The sequence below is a fragment of the Aotus nancymaae genome, unplaced genomic scaffold (assembly GCF_030222135.1).
Source record: "Aotus nancymaae isolate 86718 unplaced genomic scaffold, 86718_ANA_hifiasm-v0.15.2.pri h1tg000053l, whole genome shotgun sequence".
Classification (NCBI taxonomy): domain Eukaryota; kingdom Metazoa; phylum Chordata; class Mammalia; order Primates; family Aotidae; genus Aotus; species Aotus nancymaae.
Window position 1 is genome coordinate 6,635,148 of NW_026988467.1, and position 19,135 is coordinate 6,654,282.

At 49.8% G+C, this 19,135-nt stretch overlaps 1 long non-coding RNA gene across 2 annotated transcripts; it reads right to left on the reverse strand.

Moving 5' to 3' along the window:
• Positions 1–4,799: 4,799 nt before the first annotated feature.
• On the reverse strand, positions 4,800–8,812 carry LOC135269508 (uncharacterized). 2 transcript variants are annotated; one of them, XR_010337778.1, is made up of 3 exons: positions 8,738–8,812; positions 7,242–7,349; positions 4,800–6,976 (listed from the first exon to the last, which is right to left on the reverse strand). It is a non-coding gene; the product is annotated as an uncharacterized LOC135269508 (long non-coding RNA). The 2 variants fall into 2 exon arrangements; XR_010337777.1 differs by lacking the exon at positions 8,738–8,812 and adding an exon at positions 8,657–8,727.
• Between the last annotated feature and the right edge of the window lie 10,323 nt (positions 8,813–19,135).

Here is a 19,135-nt window from a genome sequence, read left to right on the forward strand (position 1 = left end):
GTAAGTATGTGAGTGGATAAAAATCTCAGTATAAGCTGGGCACGGTGGCTCACGCCTGTAATCCCAGCACTTTGGGAGGCCAAGGCAGGCGGATCACCTGAGATCAGAAGTTCGAGACCAGCCTGACCAACATGGAGAAACCCCGTCTCTACAAAAAAATACAAAAAATTAGCCAGGTGTGGTGGCAGGCACCTGTAATCCCAGCTACTCGGGAGGCTGAGGCAGGAAAATCACTTGAACCTGGCAAGTGGAGGTTGCGGTGAGCCGAGATCGCACCATCGCACTCCAGCCTGGGTAACAAGAGTGAAACTCCGTCTCAAAAAAAAAAAAATCTCAGCACAGCTCAAAGCAGATACTGGTTGATGTTGGTGATACAACAGTTCTTCTATTTTCATTTTATTTTCCTACCTGGGCCTCTGCTTGGCAGAATCGATATAGAAAAATCTACACACTCCCCAATACACACACCCCAAATACATTTTTTATACTTTTAACAGCTTTATTGAGATAGAATTTACCTACGATAAGCTGCAGTAACGAAAAGTGTGCAACTCAGCGAATGTTACGGTTGTATATGCCTGGGAAACCTCCGCAATCACGATAAAGCCAGATCTATTTCATGGGCTTCCTTGACTGGGTGACCCACTTGTTTTATTCATGGCATTTTTATTGGCAGGTGGCAGGAAGTCAACTCACACTACCTAGGCAAAGAAGAGGGGATACTGATTTGTGTAATTGGAAAGTCCAGAAATACACCAGCTTCGGGTATGGCTGGCTTCAGGGTTCAGAGGACGTCATGGGTGCCCTTTCTCCCCCTCTCTCAACCAAATTCTCTCGCTAGAGCTGGCAAGATGGCTGCTGGTGGCCCCGACTAACATTCTATTTAGCGATGCCTAAGAAAAGGAGCAGTCTCCTCAGATGGCCCTGAAGAATTCCAATAGGGTACCTCTGGGTCCTGTGCCCATCCTTGGTTGGGGTAGAATCAGCACCAGGGACGTGTTTGTGAGAGCTGGGTGTGCACATCTCTTCCGGGTCCACGGTCAGTGACGTCTCAGTGATGTTATCTTTATGGCTTGAAGGTGGTGGTGGGGGCGTGTTTACACCATGGAAATTGGCAAACGCTACAAATCAAGGCTTTCCTCCCTGCTCCCTCCTCCTGCCCCAGCTGGCCATTAAACACTTTTGTGCCCCACTGAGTCAGTCCTACCCAAATCCATGAAATAGGTTCTCCTGAGGAAAGAGCTGTTCTATTAATAAAAGAGGAAATGGACCCTGATCAGACAGGACTAACAGAGGAACTTGACTCTGTTGAATTCAAAGCTGCCTGCAGCAGACCTCAGAAAGGACTCCTCCAGGGTATCATCCCACCCCGAACTCCCAAGGGGATCAGGCCAGATTGAATCCACTGCAGAGACCGGTCAGCCAATATGGACCCTTCCAGAAGAAGGGCCCAGGCTTTGCTCCTCTCTGACAGCCCACCTCCCTCCCCCTACCCCCAACCCCAACCCCCAAACACTGCCAGTCACGTTCTATGGAAAATTAAAGCACTTCCTCAGCCTGGCTGCTCCTGCAAAGCCATTCCAGCAACCTAGACCCATGATTTTCAGCTTGTTCAGCTATTTTAAAACAACCCTCTCAAAGCAGCCCCAGAAATGGGGGCTGCGGCTTGATTTGAGGTTAAACAAGTAAGTGCCATTTATCCACCATCGCTCTAGGAGTGAAAGATTTCTTCAGGCAAATTCCCAAGCTGTGCGCTCCAGAAAAACTACTGTCCCAAATTGCCAGGTGCCAATCCAGTGTTCTTCATTTCCACAGATATTTGGGTAGTTTTCAGCTGTGCTCTGCAGAGCGCTAGGACGTATGGCAGTGTGGGCGGCCGGGCACGCCGCCTCAGCCTCCGCTCGGCCTGACCCTGGGTCTTCTTGGCTGTGTCAGCCTCTCCTCCCGGGACCCACAGAACCCTTGGAGTTCCCAGGCGTTGCCTGGCCTGCTGGGAAATGGCACCTCTCCATCTTAGGGGGCCCGGACCAGACTGCTGGCTGTTTGAGTCAGACAGCTTCTCTTCCCACGTTTTGAGGGTAGGCAAGAATGAGAAAAAGGAAAAAAACAAAACAAAACACGTATTCTCAAACAAATAAAACTGCACCCCACCGGACACGAAAGCTGGGCCTCTCCGGGATGTAGGGAACAGGAGCCAGCCCACAGAAGCGTCTCCCATCCCTTTCTCTCCAGGAAACACACATCTTTGTGCCCAAACTGGAAATCTGAACCACGAGCTCTCACATCTCTCTACTCTTGGAAGTCCTCTGTGACAGAAACAATAATGCTCACTACATAGGCCATCGGCTCCCCTGCGTTTCCCAGCGGTGCCATATGGCTAGCTTTGGCCGATGAAATTGAGCAGAAGCGATGCGTGTCATTTCCAGGCTGAGGCAGTAAAAAGCCCGTGCGCCCTTCTCCAGGGTCTGTTTCCCAGCTGCTGCAGCCATGGAGGCCGTGTGTTCCCGAAGGCGGTGCCCACGTGTTCCAGACGGGGCCGCTACAGCTGATGGAACTGCTGTCGGCCTGGGTCCCTGAGTGAGTCTGTGGAAGAGAACTGCCTGCTGACTTGCTGGAACAGACAACGTGAGCAAGAAATAAGCTTTTGTTGGGCTCAGCCACTGAGGCCCAGGGGCCGTTTGCTACTGCAGCATTGCCTGGCACACCTGACTGATTCAAGCTCCTGACACGCTCTGTAGACTTTGCCAGGCTGTTCACTGGGAGGCACCAGCACGCAGGAGATAGAAAATACTTCCTTCCACTCTAGCCAGCAGCCTTCACCCAAAATAGTGCTAATGAGTTTACGTCCAGCCCCAAAGATATAAGGAATTTCTCTCTGAGATTGGGCCCAGGTCTGTGCCTTCCTTTGTATTTCTCTACAGTACGTGTTTGGGCTCTAGTATAAAAATGACACTCTTCCACCAGGTGCGGTGGCTCAAGCCTGTAATCACAGCACTTTGGGAGGCCGAGGTGGGCAGATCACCTGAGGTCAGGAGTTTGAGACCAGCCTGACCAACATGGAGAAACCCTGTCTCTACTAAAAACACACAATTCGCTGGGCGCGGTGGCACTGCCTGTAATCCCAGCTACTCAGGAGACTGAGGCAGAAGAATCGCTTGAACCCTGGAAGTGGAAGTTGCAGTGAGCTGAGATCGTGCCACTGCACTCCAGCCTGGGCAACAGAGCGAGACTCCGTCTCAAAAAAAGAAAAAAAAAAAGGAACTCTTCCACATGCTGAGGCATTTAACAGGCATGAAGCACATTTGCTGATGATCCCCCATGAGGTGGAGGAAATAGGCTTAATTCCTGTTTTAAAGCTGAGGGCATTGCAGCTCAGAGGGTCACATTCAAGGTCACACAGCTAATTAAAGTACGTGAACCTGGGTGTCTTGCCACAAAACCAGCATTTCTCAAAATGTAGTTCCGACCAGGCATGGTAGCTCACATCTGTAATCCCAACACTCTGGGAGGCCGAGGCCAGCAGATCACTTGAGGCCAGGAGTTCAAGAACAGCCTGGCCAACATGACGAAACCCCCATCTCTACTAAAAATACAAAAATTAGCCAGGCGTGGCAGTGCACACCTGTAGCCCCAGCTATTTGGGAGGCTGAGGTACGAGCGTCGCTTAAAGCTGGGAGGTGGAGGTTGCAGTGAGCTAAGATCACACCACTGCACGCCAGCCTGGGTGACGGAGTGAGACTCTGTCTCAAAAAACAAAATGTAGTTCTAAGACCGTAAGCCAGGACCTGGGAACGTGCATTTTGTAAGTTCTTCAGGCCATAATTATGCTGAGTTTGAGAACCCTTGCCCCACATTGCCTCCTCCCATCTGGTCAGCTTTCTACAGTGGGAGGGGAGGAAGTCACCCCCAGAGCGGTGGGATTTCAGGAGTGAAGCAAAGGATCACCTCCCCAACTAAAGCAACAAATAAAAAATGTCTCCCCTGACAGACTGCTCTTTGTACCTCAAATTATCCCAAAAGACTCATTTCTCTGGGTTAAAATACAAACAGTCCTAGATCACTGGGGACCTTCTCATGAATGAACTCGGGTTATCGTCAGACGGGAACAACTGCTTGTACGAGGTCACTCCGCAAGTTCAGCTTTTGCGGGGAAACATTACTCAAGAGTCAAGACCTTGATCTGAAAAGGCAAATCCAGCTGGAAGTTGCAGGTGGTGAGATCCTGTACGACAGGGAGAGGCTGAGCATCACTGGGGTAGGGGTGGGATGGGGGGAGGGTGGAAGTGGGGTGGGGGTGGGGGTGAAGGTAGAGGACTCCTAGGAGAGAAAAGAAAATGCAACTGGGGGAGGGGGTGAAGCCATACACACACCAGAGTCAGAAAGAACTGGAGGCTGGGCGCGGTGGCTCACGCCTATAATCCCAGCACTTTGGGAGGTAAAGGCAGGTGAATCGCCTGAAGTTGGGAGTTTGAGACCAGCCTGGCCAACATGGTGAAACCCCGTCTCTACTAAAAATATAAAAATTAGCCAGGCATGGTGGTGCACCTCTGTAATCCCAGCTACTCAGGAGGCTGAGGCAGGAGAATCGCTTGAGCCCAGGAGGCAGAGGTTGCAGTGAGCCGAGATTTCACCACTGCACTCCAGCCTGGGTGACAGATGTCTCCAAAAAAAAAAAAAAAGAATTGGAGTAAAGCCTCAGCCTCGCTACTTATCGGTGTGACCTTGCAAATGTTACTTTATTCCCTATGCCTAAGTTTTCTCACACGTAAAACAGAGCTAACAACAGAACCTACCTGTCAGAACAGTTAACACTCGCTGACCCTTGAGCCAGTAGCCATGCTAAGTGCTTTGCATATATTATTAACTCATTTAATCTTCATAGATAACCGATTGTGTGATTATTGTTTTACCCATTTTATAAAGGAAGAAAGTGAGGCACAGAGAGACGAAGTAACTCGCCCCAAGGTGGCACAGCTTCTGAGCGTCAGAGTCAATATTTGAACCTAGTCAGTCATATTTTAGGGGCAGTGGCCCTCATAGCTACAGTCAGCGACAGATGCTTCATGTCATAGAGAGGGCTGCAGTGGAGGAGGCCAGGGCGCAGCGTGCTGAAGGACGGCCCTCTGGGCAGGGGTCCCTGTTGCTCAGATCCAAACGCAGACTGAACAGTAGCCTTAATCATTAAGATCACTGCGGAGCAAAGTGGGGAGGGCGCACTCCGCCTGTTCTCCCTCCACCCCCAAGACACTCACCTTATTCCACACCCAGAGGAGGATACGGGGTGCTCCCTTCCAGAGCCTAGAGACCCTGGGATGGTTCCAGCCCCTTCCCCCAACATCCCCCCAACAAAGAGCAGCAGCACAGATGCCGGGACTCTTGCTCTGCTGTCCCGCCGGGCAGTTGTCCCGGGATCCGTGTTTCGGTTGTTGCTTGTTTTATCTTGCTTGCCTTTCAGTGTATCTTCTGAAATAAACCTCAGTGTGGCGAGAAGAGGGAGCCCCGCCTCTCTGGAGCAGTTACGATGGGGAAACAGTGTCAAGGAAATCCGTGTGCAGTGTCTCACTGGGCCTCCACACCTTTGTGAAGTAGATATCATCATCTCCATTTTGCAGATGAAGACACCAGGCCCAGAGAGGCTACATGACCTGCTCCAGGTCACAGCAAGTCAGCAGCACCTCGCAGCATCAGATGTCTGTTGGAATCCAAAGCTATTTATGAGACTTGAGGCCCAGCTGGGGCTTTTACACCCAGCCCCCAAAGGTGAAGCTCTCTGTTCCTCATTCATTCCTTCATGTGCTGAGTGTTTTTCAGAGGCAGCCCGATGCCAAGCCTCAGAGTAGAGACCATAGCAACCCGGCCTCTGCTTCATTCTGCTCAGCAGGGCTGGTGGCCTTTCTTAATGGGATATTTGTAGAGGTTTCCATCGTCCAGGTTCTGGAAGGCCTGATTATCAGCCCAGGGGCTGCTCCTCGGGGATGGGAGTCAGGGGTTCAGCCTCTTCTTGGGAGAACCCAGCTCTGGGTGTTTCAGGAATTTCTGACCTGCCAGGGTTCCTGATCAGTCAGAGCTGGGGAGTGGGGGCCAGGAGAAAAGGTTTCCCGTCAGCCCAGCTTTTGTCTCTCACATGAGCCCGAGACAGACAAACCACAACCACAGACTCGACCAGCTGTGGAAGCGTCGAACAGGAAACCCAGAACATCTGGTGCTCCACTTCCTCTGAGGGCTGCGCACGTCTGGGGGGCCGGTGTGCATGTGTGCGTCCGCCTGTGTGCATGTCTGTTTTCTCTTCTGCTGCTGCTTAGTGGGACTTGGAGCAGACAGAGCTAGAAACCACAGGCCTTGCGGTGACAGGGAAGCCAGACACTGGCTCCCCAGCCCTTACAGCGTGTCGTCCCTCCTCAGACAGTAACCTGGGGTCCGACCCCGCCTCCCAGGCCGCCTGCCAGTCCCCGGCCCTTGGCTAGCTTCAGGTCACCACGCATCTGAAGAAAGGGATTTCTTTTATTTTCAGATGGTGATAGTTTAGAGGCACTGTTGGAAGGTGAGGTGGGAAGGCTCCGCTTACATATAACTTGGCCTCAGCATACAGACTCACAAAAAGCAGCCACTGGACAAAAGCTGTTTTGGGGTTTTTTTTGTTTTGTTTTGTTTTTTGAGACAGAGTCTTGCTCTGCTGCCGAGGCTGGAGTGCAATGGAGTGATCTTAGCTCACTGCAACCTCCACCTCCCAGGTTCCAGCGATTCTCCTGCCTCAGCCTCCCGAGTAGCTGGGATTACGGGTGCCCACCACCATGCTCAGATAATTTTTTTGTATTTTTAATAGAGACGGGTTTCACCACGTTGGCCAGGCTGGTGTCAAACTCCTGACCTCAGGTGATCCGCTAGCTTTGGCCTCCCAAAGTACTGGGATTATAGGCATGAGACACCGCGCCCGGCCAAAAAAACTGTTTTTGTTTGTTTTGTTTAGTTTTTGAGACTGAGTCTCACTCTGTTGCCCAGGCTGGAGTGCAGTGGCACAATCTCGGCTCTCTGCAACTCATGCCTCCCAGGTTTAAGCGATTCTCCTGCCTCGGCCTCCTGAGTAGCTGGGACTACAGGCGTGTGCCATCATGCCCAGCTAATTTTTGTATTTTTAGTAGAGATGAGGTTTCACCATGTTGGCCAGGATGATCTCAGTCTCTTGACTTCATGATCCACCCGCCTTGGCCTCCCAAAGTGCTGGGATTACAGGCATGAGCCACCACACCCAGAAAAAAAGCTGTCTTTCAAACAATTTGAGCAGCATCAGTGGATGACTGCTGGGGTCATATGCTGATTGGGGGTAGCTTTCCCATTAGTGGTGGTGTTCTCTGCGTAAGGAGAAAACAGGGTTTTTCATTTTTCTGAAGGGAAGAAACATACGGAAGCAGAAACAAAAGGCTCCCCAAACCACAGCATGAGGGTTAGCTCTCATGGTACCCTCAGGAGGTAGGCACTATGATGCCCATTTTTATGAATCATGAAATGGATGTGCACATGGGTGCGGAAGTCACCCCAGCGCATACAGCACATAAGAAGCAGGGGCAGGTTCAATTCAAGCCAAGGCCCGGCCTCATGCCAGATCTTAGATCACACTTCGTTCTTTCAATGTGCATTCATAATCTGAACTGTACCTAGCAAACAGCTGGAATTCAATGTTTCTTGAATTAATCACCTAATTGTGCTATGATGGCAGAGACAGATGTCATATTCACTGTGGCCCTCAGGCTCAGCACGGTATCCAGGAAAGAATGGTTGCTTAATCAATGTCAGCGAATGAATACGTAAAGGAATTCTAAGTTTTAGAACAGTGATACTTTATTTTTCTTTGTTGTTTTGTTGTTGTTTTTGTTTCTTTTGAGCCAGACTCTGTCACCCAAGCCGGAGTGCAGTGGTGCTAACTCAGCTCACAGCAACCTCCACCTCCAAGATTCAAGCGATTCTTCCACCTCAGCCTCCAGAGTAGCTGAGATTTCAGGCGTGCACCACCACACCTGGCTAATTTTTGCATTTTTAGTAGAGACAGGGGTTTCACCATGTTGACTAGGCTGGCCTCGAACTCCTGGCCTCAAGTGATCCTCCCAACTCGGCCTCCCAAAGTGCTGGGATTGCAGGTGTGAGCCACCGCGTCCAGCATATACTTCATTTTTCTGCAGGTCATTTACTTAGCAAGGCCAACTGTTTGGATCCTGGCTAAAAATGTGAAAGAAGATAGAAAAAGCCACAAGCGTTCAACAGAAGTCATGGGTCCTAGCACGTAAAAGTTCAAGTACTTGGTTCACAGCCGAAATTCTCAAGTCTTCAGCTGTAGCCTGGTTACCCTTACACACACCAGTGCTAAAGAGCATGCTTACTGATCGTTCCAGGACACAAGATTTGAAAGCATGGGTTTCGAAGGGAGATGACTCGCTAGGGGAAGCTTGAGGGCAACAGCAAACTGGGAGTTCGACAAGCACTTTCAGACAGGGATGCAACGAAGAACTTGCCAGCAGAGATAAGAGATGGGCAAGATGAGAATGAACTGTGATTCTCGGATATCTGCCCGCAAGGTGGCTTCAAGAAAGCCAGCCGGAAACTGCAGCACCGCGGAGGATTTCTCTGATCCAGGTTAAAGGCACAACAGCCAGAGGGAGCGGACCTCAAACCCAACTTCTGGCAGCAGCCAGGGCCATCCAAGGTGGTGCATGCGCAGTGTGCAAGGTCGTGCTCCTTTTCATACCTGCCGACCTGTGGCGGCTTCTGACGGAGCAGGGCTTACGTCACGCAAGCGCCGCGGGTGCGTGACGTCATCTGAGAGCGCCGCGCGCAGTCCCGAAACCCTGAGCACCGTTTATCTAAGGCGTTGCTGTAGAGACGATGCGCAGAGTCCCGCCCCCGAGGCGGGATAGGAGGAGAACCGGTCAGCTGACAGGGATGACGTTTCGAAAGCGCGCGGGAGGTCCTGCCGAAACGCAGAGCCCAAAAAGCAATTTGAGGGGTGTCTTGACCGAAGGTGCTAAATATCAAATGGCTCCGTTAAAGTAAAAATGCAAACTGCCCTAATCGGATTTCATGTAAAGCAGGAGGCCTGGGAAGACTTAAATATATCACTTCAGTAGCTTAGGGGTGGGAAAGAGTTTGGACCAGAGTAGTGTCGGGATAACCTGACCTTTTGAGCCTTGATTTCTTCTCGAAGGGATCTTTCCCATCAGCATATAAACGTGATTTCCCGCTTCCTGAGAACCCTTTCGTGGCTCCAGCTCCCACTTCATCCCCTCGCTTTCTGAATATCGCGTAACTGCCTGGAAGAGTGTGTATATTCTTTGTCCAGCCCTCTCCTCCCACTCAGTGTTGAACTCCCTCCAGGCAAACTCAGTCTCTCCCCAGTCCTCGTCTTACCTGCTCTGTCAGCGATTTTTGATACGGTTTATCACCGTCTCCTCCGCAAAACTTTCTTCACTTGCTTTTGGGAGTGCACACACTTGTTTTTCCCTCCATCCCTGCCCCTCCTCCTCTGTGTCTTTTGCTAGCCTCTCCTCTTTTTCTTGACCTCTAAATGTAGCAGTGCCCCCAGCACTGGTTCCTTGGACTTCTCTTTCTTTTCACTTAATCTCTTGATGATTTCATCGGATTTCATGGCTTTAAAGACTATCTGTGTGCTGGTGACTCACATCTGTATAGCTCCAGCCTAGAACTCATCCTCGTCTCAGAAAAATCCTTCTGGCTTCTCAGGCTGTAAACTTTGAGTTCTTCATCCCACGTCAAATCTGTCAGCAGATCCTATTGGCTTTTCTTTTTTCTCCAGAATCCAGTCTCCACTGACACCAGCTTAGAGCAAGCCCTCATCTCTCACCTGGATTACCGTAATTGCCCAACTGGTCCCCCTTCTTCCACCCCTACTCCTTAAGTCTATGTTTACATAACAACCTCGGTAATTCTGTTAAAAGTTATATCATGTGGCTCCTCTGTGCAAAAACTACCAGGCCTCCTGTCTCAGAGTAAAAGCCAAAGCTTTACCAGGGCTAGAACTGTCCCACACCACCAGGCCTCTATTCTAGAGCTCTCCATTCTTGTCTCCCTTGCTCACTTAACAGCAGCCACGTTAGCCATTTTGCCAAGCTTGCTTCTGCCTCTGGGACTCTGAACTTGCCTTTACCTCTGCATGGAAAGTGTCCTCATTTATCCGCAGGGCTCCCTCCCTTACCTCCTCCAAGACTTGGCTTAGATGTCCCTCACTGACAAAGGCCTTCACCACCCTCCTGGTTTGAAATTGCAAATCAGACTCCGGCAAGCCTGCATTCCCACATTCCCATTCCCTTCCCTTTTGCTCCATTGCATTTAGTTTATCACCTTCTAATAACCCGTTTAATTGAGTTCTTTATCTTATATGATGTCCCTCTCCACATGAAGACAGGAAGTTGTTTCATCATTGCTCCATCCCCAATTCTGAGACAGAATGCGTGGCACATGTTAGGTAGGTGCTCAGTACAGGTCTGTGGGGAGAATGGGTGCATTGCAGAATCCTAGGGCTAAGGCATGGTTAGGAGCCAGAGCCTTAGAGGCTTGGGTTCCAGGCTCCCTTTACCATTTAGCTGCTTTTTTTTTTTTTTTTTTTTTTGAGACGGAGTTTTGCTATTGTTACCCAGACTGGAGTGCAATGGTGCGATCTTGGCTCACTGCAACCTCCACCTCCTGGGTTCAAGCAATTCTCCTGCCTCAGCCTCCCGAGTAGCTGGGACTACAGGCGCGTGCCACCATGCCCAGCTTATTTTTGTATTTTTAGTAGAGACGGGGTTTCACCTTGTTGACCAGGATGGTCTCGATCTCTTGACCTCGTGATCCACCCGCCTTGGCCTCCCAAAGTGCTGGGATTATAGGCGTGAGCCACCACGCCTGGCCCATTTAGCTGGTTTTTTTTTTTTTTGAGACGGAGTCTTGCTCTGTGGCCCAGGCTGGAATGCAGTGGCATGGTCTCTGCTCACTGCAACCTCCGCCTCCCGGATTCAAGTGATTCTCCTACCTCAGCCTCCCGAGTAGCTGGGACTACAGGCATGCAACACCATGCCCAGCTAATTTTTGTATTTTTAGTAGAGATGGGGTTTTGCTATGTTGGCCAGGCTGGTCTTGAACTCCTGGTCTCAGGTGGTTCACCCACTTTGGCCTCTCAAAATGCTGAATTCTTTGGGAAGCCGAGGCAGGTGGATCACCTTAGGTCAGGAGTTCAAGACCACCCTGGTCAATGTGGTGAAACCCCATCTCTAATAAAAGCACCAGGGACCAGGTTCAGTTCTTCCACAGACCGGGGCCAGGGACGTTGGTTTCAGGATGAAACTGGTCCACCTCAGATCATCAGGCATTAGATTCTCATAAGGAGTGCACAACCCAGATCCCTGGTATGCACAGTTCACGGTAGGGTTTGTGCTCCTAGGAGAATCTAATCTAATGCTTTTGCCGATCTGACAGGAGGTGGAGCTCAGGTGATAATGCTCACCTCCTAATCTCTCTTTTTTTTTTTTGGAGATGGAGTCTCATTCTGTTGCCCAGGCTAGAGTGCGGTGGTGGGATCTTGGCTTACTGTAATCTCCGCCTCCCATGTTTAAGTGATTCTCCTGCCTCAGCCTCCCAAGTAGCTGGAATTACAGGCGTCCACCACCAAACCCGACTAATTTTTGGATTTTTAGTAGAGACGGAGTTTCACCATGTTGGCAAGCCTCGTCTCGAACTCCTGACCTTAGGTGATCCACCCGCCTGAGCCTCCCAAAGTGCTGGGATTACAGGCTTGAGCCACAGCACCCGGCCCAGTGTCCTAAGCTCTTGTAAGGACATCGGTCAGACTGGATTAGAGCTCACTCCAGTGGCCTCATTTGAACGTAATTACCTTGTTAAAGGCAAAATACAGTCACTTTCTGAAGTCCTGGGGGCTAGGGTTCAGCCCATGACATTATTTAAAATCCAAAGGATGCATAGAAAGGAGCCATGGAACCAGAGGAAACTTTCAGGGAGAGAGAAGCAGATGTATAGAAATCCTGTGTCTGGAAGCACTGTGTTAAGTTAGAGGCAGTAGAAGGCCCATGTAGCTTGAGCTCAGAGTGAGGGGTCTTGGTGGGAGTTACATTGGGAGTTTAGGGTGAGGAGCCACCCATGTAAGATCTTGGAAGCCACCCAGAACTGTTGTTGGGAGTGATGCGATAGCAGTCATGTAATGCAGCGGTCCCTGACCTTTTTGGCACCAGGGACCGGGTTCATAGAAGACAGTTCTTCCACAGACTGGGGCCCGGGAGGTTGGTTTCAGGATGAAACTGATCCACCTTAGGTCATCAGGCATTAGATTCTCATAAGGAGTGCGCAACCTACATCCCTGGTATGCGCAGTTCACAATAGGGTTCGTGCTCCTAGGAGAATCTAATGCTGTTGCTGATCTGACATGAGGTGGAACTCAGGTGATAACGCTCACCTCCTGCTGTGTGGCCAGTTTCTAACAGGCTATGGACTGCTACCGGCCTGTGTCCCAGGGCTTTGGGTCCCCTGCTCTAATGGCAAGATTACTCTGGCTACAGATGGGTTGGAGGGAGGCTCCCCTTAGCTCCAGAGCTAGTGTCATGGTGAGGACTCTGTGACACAGTGCATGGTGTCTCCTAGTAAGGGCTCTGTAGAGGGTTACTGGTTAATACTTTTCATAATGGCCACCTGGCATGGTTGATAGGAGGATTGAATGGAAAAGAGGCCAAGAAGGAGTTAATGAGTGATAAGGAGAACACTAGGATAAGCATCCAAAGGTACCAAAGAGTCAGTATTTGGTGGCACTGGATAAAGGTACTTTGAACAGATGTGATTGCTCATTGTCCCGGAAGGTTTTAGATGAGACTCATGCAAAAGAGGAAGGATGCTGGAGCAGGGAAGCACTGACCCTATGTGTCATCTTCCAGAAGCCCAAAGACAGTGGAAACGATCTGAGAGAAGGAGCACTCATCTTTTATTTCTTTTCTTCAGATTCAGCTGAAAGCACCCCTTAAGTTTACTGTCAGGGTGCTGATACACAGAGCTACTCCTAAAAGATTCGGAGTATGGGTGAGGGATGTGAGGTCACCTCCTGCAGGCTCTCGGTAAGAGTACTGCTGGGCAGCGGGAAGCTTCCTCATTTCATTCCTGGAACTCAGTGTCCGGAAGTGGAACCTGATGGGAGCTCCCACCTCCCTTCAACTTAACTGGTGACTTTACCTTTTCTTCTTTTCTTTTGAGACAGAGTCTTGCTCCGTCACCCAGGCTGGAGTGCAGTTGTGCGGCTGCAGCTCACTGCAGCCTGGGCCTCCTGGGCTCAAGTGATCCTCCCACCTCAGCCTCCCTAGTAGCTGGGACTACTCACATGCACCACCACCCCCGGCTAATTTTTTTATTTCTTGTAGAGATGTGGTCTCACTATGTTGCCCTGGCTGGTCTCGACCTCCTGGGCTCAAGCAATCCTTCTGCCTTGGCCTCCGAAAGAACTGGGATTATAGGAAGGAGCCACTGTGCTCAGCTTCTTCTTTTTTTCAAGAGCTATGGTCTGTCACCCAGGCTGGGTGCAGTGGCTATTCACAGGAGCAGTTATAGTTCACAGCAGCCTCAAACTCCTGGGCTCAAGTTATCCCCCACCTCAGCCTGTAACTGGGACTACAGGCACGTGTCACCACACCCAGCTTATGACAGTACCTTCTGATGGTTTAATGCAACGAAGACTGCTCTTTGTCTTGGAAGGAACCAAGACAGGCATTTTATCCCAATGGCTAAAGAACTCTGACTGTCCTCCTCCACACCCTTGACAGAGGGCCATCTGCCAGTGTTTGGGAATGCACCAGGCAGCCCATCCTAATTTTGGACAGAATTAATTGTTAGAATCTGCTTTGTAACACGAGGCCAAATCCATCTCTTGTAAGTCCTGGTCTGGCCTTCAGGAGCTACACAAACCCAGTGCCTCCTCTTTATGGCATTAAATTTGGCAGTGACCCTGGGCTCTGGGTTACCCTTGAGACCTCCAAGTCTTCTGTTCACAAACTGAACACCTCCCCCAACCCCGCCAAAAAGGTGTTTTTTTACTTTTCTTAATGATGCTTTTATGAATATTCTTGTACATAAATCTTTTCATACTTGCCTTTGGATACATTTCTATAAATGAAACTTCTGGGAAAAATGGTGCATTTTATAATTTGTGCTATATATTTCTTCCAAAGGGGTGATTTTTGCTTGTACACGCGCCAGCAATTTACAAGAGAGCCTGTTTCCCCCACACCCTACCCACCAACATGGGGAATTTTCATTCTTTTAATCATTGCCAATCTGATAAAGGGAAATGGTTATCTCGTGATTGCTTTAATTTGCATTTCTTTGATTATGGGTGAGATTGGACATGTTTTCCAACCACATCCTACACTTTTGCAGTTGAGTTTTGGAGCTCAAGGCAAGACCTTACATGTATTCCAGTTAAATTTTATCTTGTTGGATTCAACCAATCATTCCTTCCTGTTGAGATAATTTTGGACCCTGACTCTGCAGTCCCAGCGGGTTGGCCTTCCTTCCCAGTCTGGTGTTATTTGCACAGTTGATAAGCAGTTATCTTTGGACTTATCCAAGTTGTTGACAGAGTGTTAATGAGTGGAGAGCCAAGGACGGAACTGCCTGGCGTTCACTGGAGAATGCCTTGGGATGACACCGTCCCATCGCTGTTACAGTTCACCCTCACCATGCCCTGGGAGTCACGGCCATGTTAGGAACCTTCACCTGGGACATAGACTCCACCCCTGGCCCTGATGAGCCACGTGGCCCTGAGCAAGTGCTGTCGTCTTTCACTGAGCTGTACTTTTGAGCTCCAGCAGCCTTTTTCTCACTATTCTGTCCATAAGACTTTCATGAGAAGCAGGACGGTGGCCATGGAAGTCGGAATCCACTAAGGAGTGTGTAACAACTCACCTGCCGAATTAAAAAAAAAAAAGAATTTCATGAGAAAAGCCAAATTGTTGTCGGAAGTCATGGCACTATCACGCAGTGTTCACCCCATTTTCTGATTTAGTAGGACGAACACCAAGCCCTCTGTCATGGACGCTGACCTCTGGTACCGCCCTTCTATGTGCTGGTCAACCATCTGTTTGATTTTCTGCCCCAGAATTCCTGAAGCTCAACAACCTTCAGTTTATCCAATTCACACATTAAAAAAAAAAAAAATTAGGGTTTTGGCCAGGCATAGCGGCTCACGCCTGTAATCCCAGCACGTTGGGAGGCTGGGGTGGGCAGGTCACAAGGTCAAGAGATGAAGACCCTCCTGGCCATCATGGTGAAACTCCATCTCTACTAAAAACACAAAAAATAGCTGGGCATGGTGGTGTGTGCCTGTAGTCCCAGCTACTCAGGAGGCTGAGGCAGGAGAATCACTTGAACCTGGGAGGTGGAGGTTGCAGTGAGCCGATATCGTGCCACTGTACTCCAGCCTGGTGACAGAGTGAGACTCCATCTCAAAAAAAAAAAAAAATATATATATATATATATATAAAATAGTAATAATGATAATAAAGGCTGCTGTGGTTGGTTTGTTTATGGTTTTGGCCTCCTCAGTTCTCCACGATTCCTCAAAGCACCCTGAGATGTCGGAAGCACTCAGCACTCCCTGCCAGGGCTTGTTGGTTCTGTTGCCCTGGTTCCGTTTTCTTTCATATCAGGAAGGAGCAAGGTGGGAAGGCCACCTCTCCTCCAGGCATGGACAGAGGGTCAGAGTTCATTTATAGCTATGGCAGCATTGAAAGGAAACAGGGAAAATGCTTAGTTTGGGGAGAAAGGGGCTTCGTGAGACTGACACGTGGCAGCCGCTCAAGTCAGGAGCTGAAGAAACAGCATCCGGGGCCCTGCCAGAGGGACCTCTGGTTATGCATCGTTCTCTCCAGCCCTGAGCTTCGTAAAGAAAATATGCATCAGCAGTGTCATCTCCAAGTGAAATGATAGCACGTGATGTCGTGTTTCTTTGAGTTACTTCAACATCAAAATCAGACAAGACTTCTAAGGAAGGAGCAGTAAATATTAACGCCATGTAACAGATAAAAGACTAAGAGAAATTAGGTAACTGATTTAAGTGACACACGGAGTCTGTCGTAACTGGTGACGTGGCTTCTTATCGCCATGCCTGGAATGTAGTTATTGACTTACAACAAGGTATAAACCTTGTAAATTTCTCAGTACACGATGTACAAGTGGCTATTCTGTACTGTCTGTTCTTGTTTACCCAGACTAATAATAACAGTAATCATGATAATAGGCCAGGCACAATGGCTCACACCTATAACCCCAGCACTCTGGGAGGCTGAGGCAGGAGGGTTGCTTGAGCCTAGGAGTTTGAGACCAGCTTGGGCAATATGGCAAGATCCTGTCTCTACATAAAATTTAAAAATTAGCTGGGCATGCTGGCATGCTCCTGTGGTCCCAACTATACGGGAGGCTGAGGCAGGAGGAGCGCTTGAGCCTGGGAGGTCAGGGCTGCAGTGAGCTATGTTCACATCACTGCACTTCAGCCTGGGCAACAGAACAAGATCCTGTCTCAAAAAAAAAAAATATATATATATATATATATGTAAAAAGATAGATAGATAGATAAAGGCCGGGCACAGTGGCTCATGCCTGTAATCCCAGCACTTTGGGAAACCAAGGTGGGCAGATCATGAGGTCAGGAGATTGAGAACATCCTGGTTAACACAGTGAAAGCTCGTCTCTGCTAAAAATACGAAAAATTAGCCAGGTGTGGTGGCACATGCCTGTACTGCCAGCTACTCAGGAGGCTGAGGCAGGAGAATAGCTTGAACCTGGGAGGTGGAGGTTGCAGTGAGCTAAGATCACACCACTGCACTCCAGCCTGGGCAACAGAGTAAGCGTCCTCTCAAAAAGAAAAAAAAAATTGTGTGTGCGTGTATGTGCGCGCACGCGTGTGTGTGTGCACCTGTGTGTATGTGTATGTGTATGTATGTAAAAGTAGATGATAATAAAAGCTGCCGTGGTTTGTTTGTTTGTTTGGTTGGTTGGTTGGTTGGTTGTTTTTTGAGATGGAGTCTAGCTCTGTCTCCCAGGCTGGAGTGCAGTGGTGCGATCTCGGCTCACTGCAACCTCTGACTTCTGGGTTCAAGTGATTCTCCTGCCTCAGCCTCCCAAGTAGCTGGGACTACAGGCACATGCCACCATGCCTGGCTAATTTTTGTATTTTTAGCAGAGATGATGTTTTGCCGTGTTGGCCAGGCTGGTCTCCAACTCCTGACCTCAGATGATCCACCCACCTCGGCCTCCCAAAGTGCTGGGATTACAGGTGTGAGCCACCGCGCCCGGCCGAGGCTGGTGTAGTTTGAATGTTGGTATCCACTCCACAACTCAGGCCGAAGCTGATCCCCATGGGGTGGTATTGAGAGGTGGGGCTTTTATGAAAGCCTGAGGGAGCAGGTTCGGTCCCCTCGCCCTCCCACTTTCTGTCACCTGAGGACGCAGCAAGAAGGCTGTCGCCAGACACCAAATGCTGGCACTTTGAGCTTGGACTCGCCCAGAGCTCTGAGAAATGAACTTCTAGTGTTTATAAATGACCCTGTCTGTGGTATTTTGTTAGAGCACAAATGGGCTAATACAAAGGCTGGCCAATCCTTATTGAGCCCTTACCACGTTCTCAGTGCTTCTTAGAAATGAACCGTTTCATCTCACACGCCCCTGAGGTAGGTGCTGGCTTCACGCCATCTTTTATAGGTGAGGAAATGGAGGCACAGGAGAGAGGCTAAGTAACCCCCCTCAGGTCACCCAGGATCAGACAAGGCCCAGCGCATGCAGGGCGGTGTGGCTGTAGACAGGCCACCCCTCTTATAAAGGGCAGAGCTGGGGTTTGAACTCAGGCAGTCTGACTCCATCGTTCAGGCTCTGAATGGCAATGTTCTGCTGCTTCTATAAATAAATGAGGATAAGAAAGGAATAATTGGAAATGATTTCTCCCCCAAACTGTGAAGCTGCATTGCAGACAGTGGCCTCAGCTACTAAGGCGTAACAAACAGCTTTTTCATCTCCTGAAAGAACCGCGTGCAAAGGAGGGAGTGAGGCGGGAAGGGAAGCCCAGAGCCTGAAGAACCTGTAACTGGGGTGCACAGCCTCTGCGTAATCCCAAGTGGACCGTGTGAACCTGCAGTGAGTGTCTGTGGCCACGAGGCAGAACACACAAACACCAGGCCTCCAGATTCTCACTTAGATTGTGTCATGAGACAGGACCTCGCTGCCCAGCCCCTGCCTCCCAGTAACAGGATTACGAGGCTGAGTGCGGTTACTGCTGGCACAGCGAGCTACAGATGGAGCCAGGACTGGGCGCCAATCGACGGATTCCCAATATTGTCTTCCAGTTGCTAGACTACGCTGCTTTCCAGTACATTATTTGGAATATAAAAACTAAAATGTAAGTAAAGCATTTTCATACAAATAATTTCAACCGCAACAAGGCAATTGGCTTCTGATTAAGTTGGCAAGAGGAGGTAATGAACTCATTCCGATTGACATATTTGGAGATTCTCTTGCCAACTCCAATTGGCAGCTTCATAATTATGGAAACGTCCATGTTATTTCCACTCAGCCAGGGTTAGGCCTGCTGGTATCTGATTCAATGTTTACTTCACGAATGAGGTCAGTTCCCAGCACAGCTGGGGTTTCGGCAGAGGAGTCAGCAGACAGCATTCCCACTAGAATCTGACCAGCGTTTGTCACGACTTCCAGGGCAACCTTCTCCCAGCTCCCCCAGGTCAGCCGCTCTCCCTAGCATTTTCTGGGGCCCGGCTCCTCTCTCTGTAGAAGCAGACCCAGCACGGGCTGCAAGCCTGGACACGATGTCACATCCAAGCTTCGCCTGGCACGGCGGTTCATCCCTCAGACTGCTACCTTGGTATTGCAGCACCTCGCTCCTGGACACCCCCGCCACACCACAAGCTTCACGCTGCCAGGAAACAGAGTTTTAAGAATTATTTATCCCAGGATGGCTCCACGTGTGTGGTGTGAGAGTGACTCAGAGTGCCATGGAAGCCACCTCCAAAGGTAATGACGTCCCACGGGCCAGAGTGTCCTTTCAGGAGCTTCCCACACTGATGAAAACAAAAACAAGTCACAAGTGCTCAGA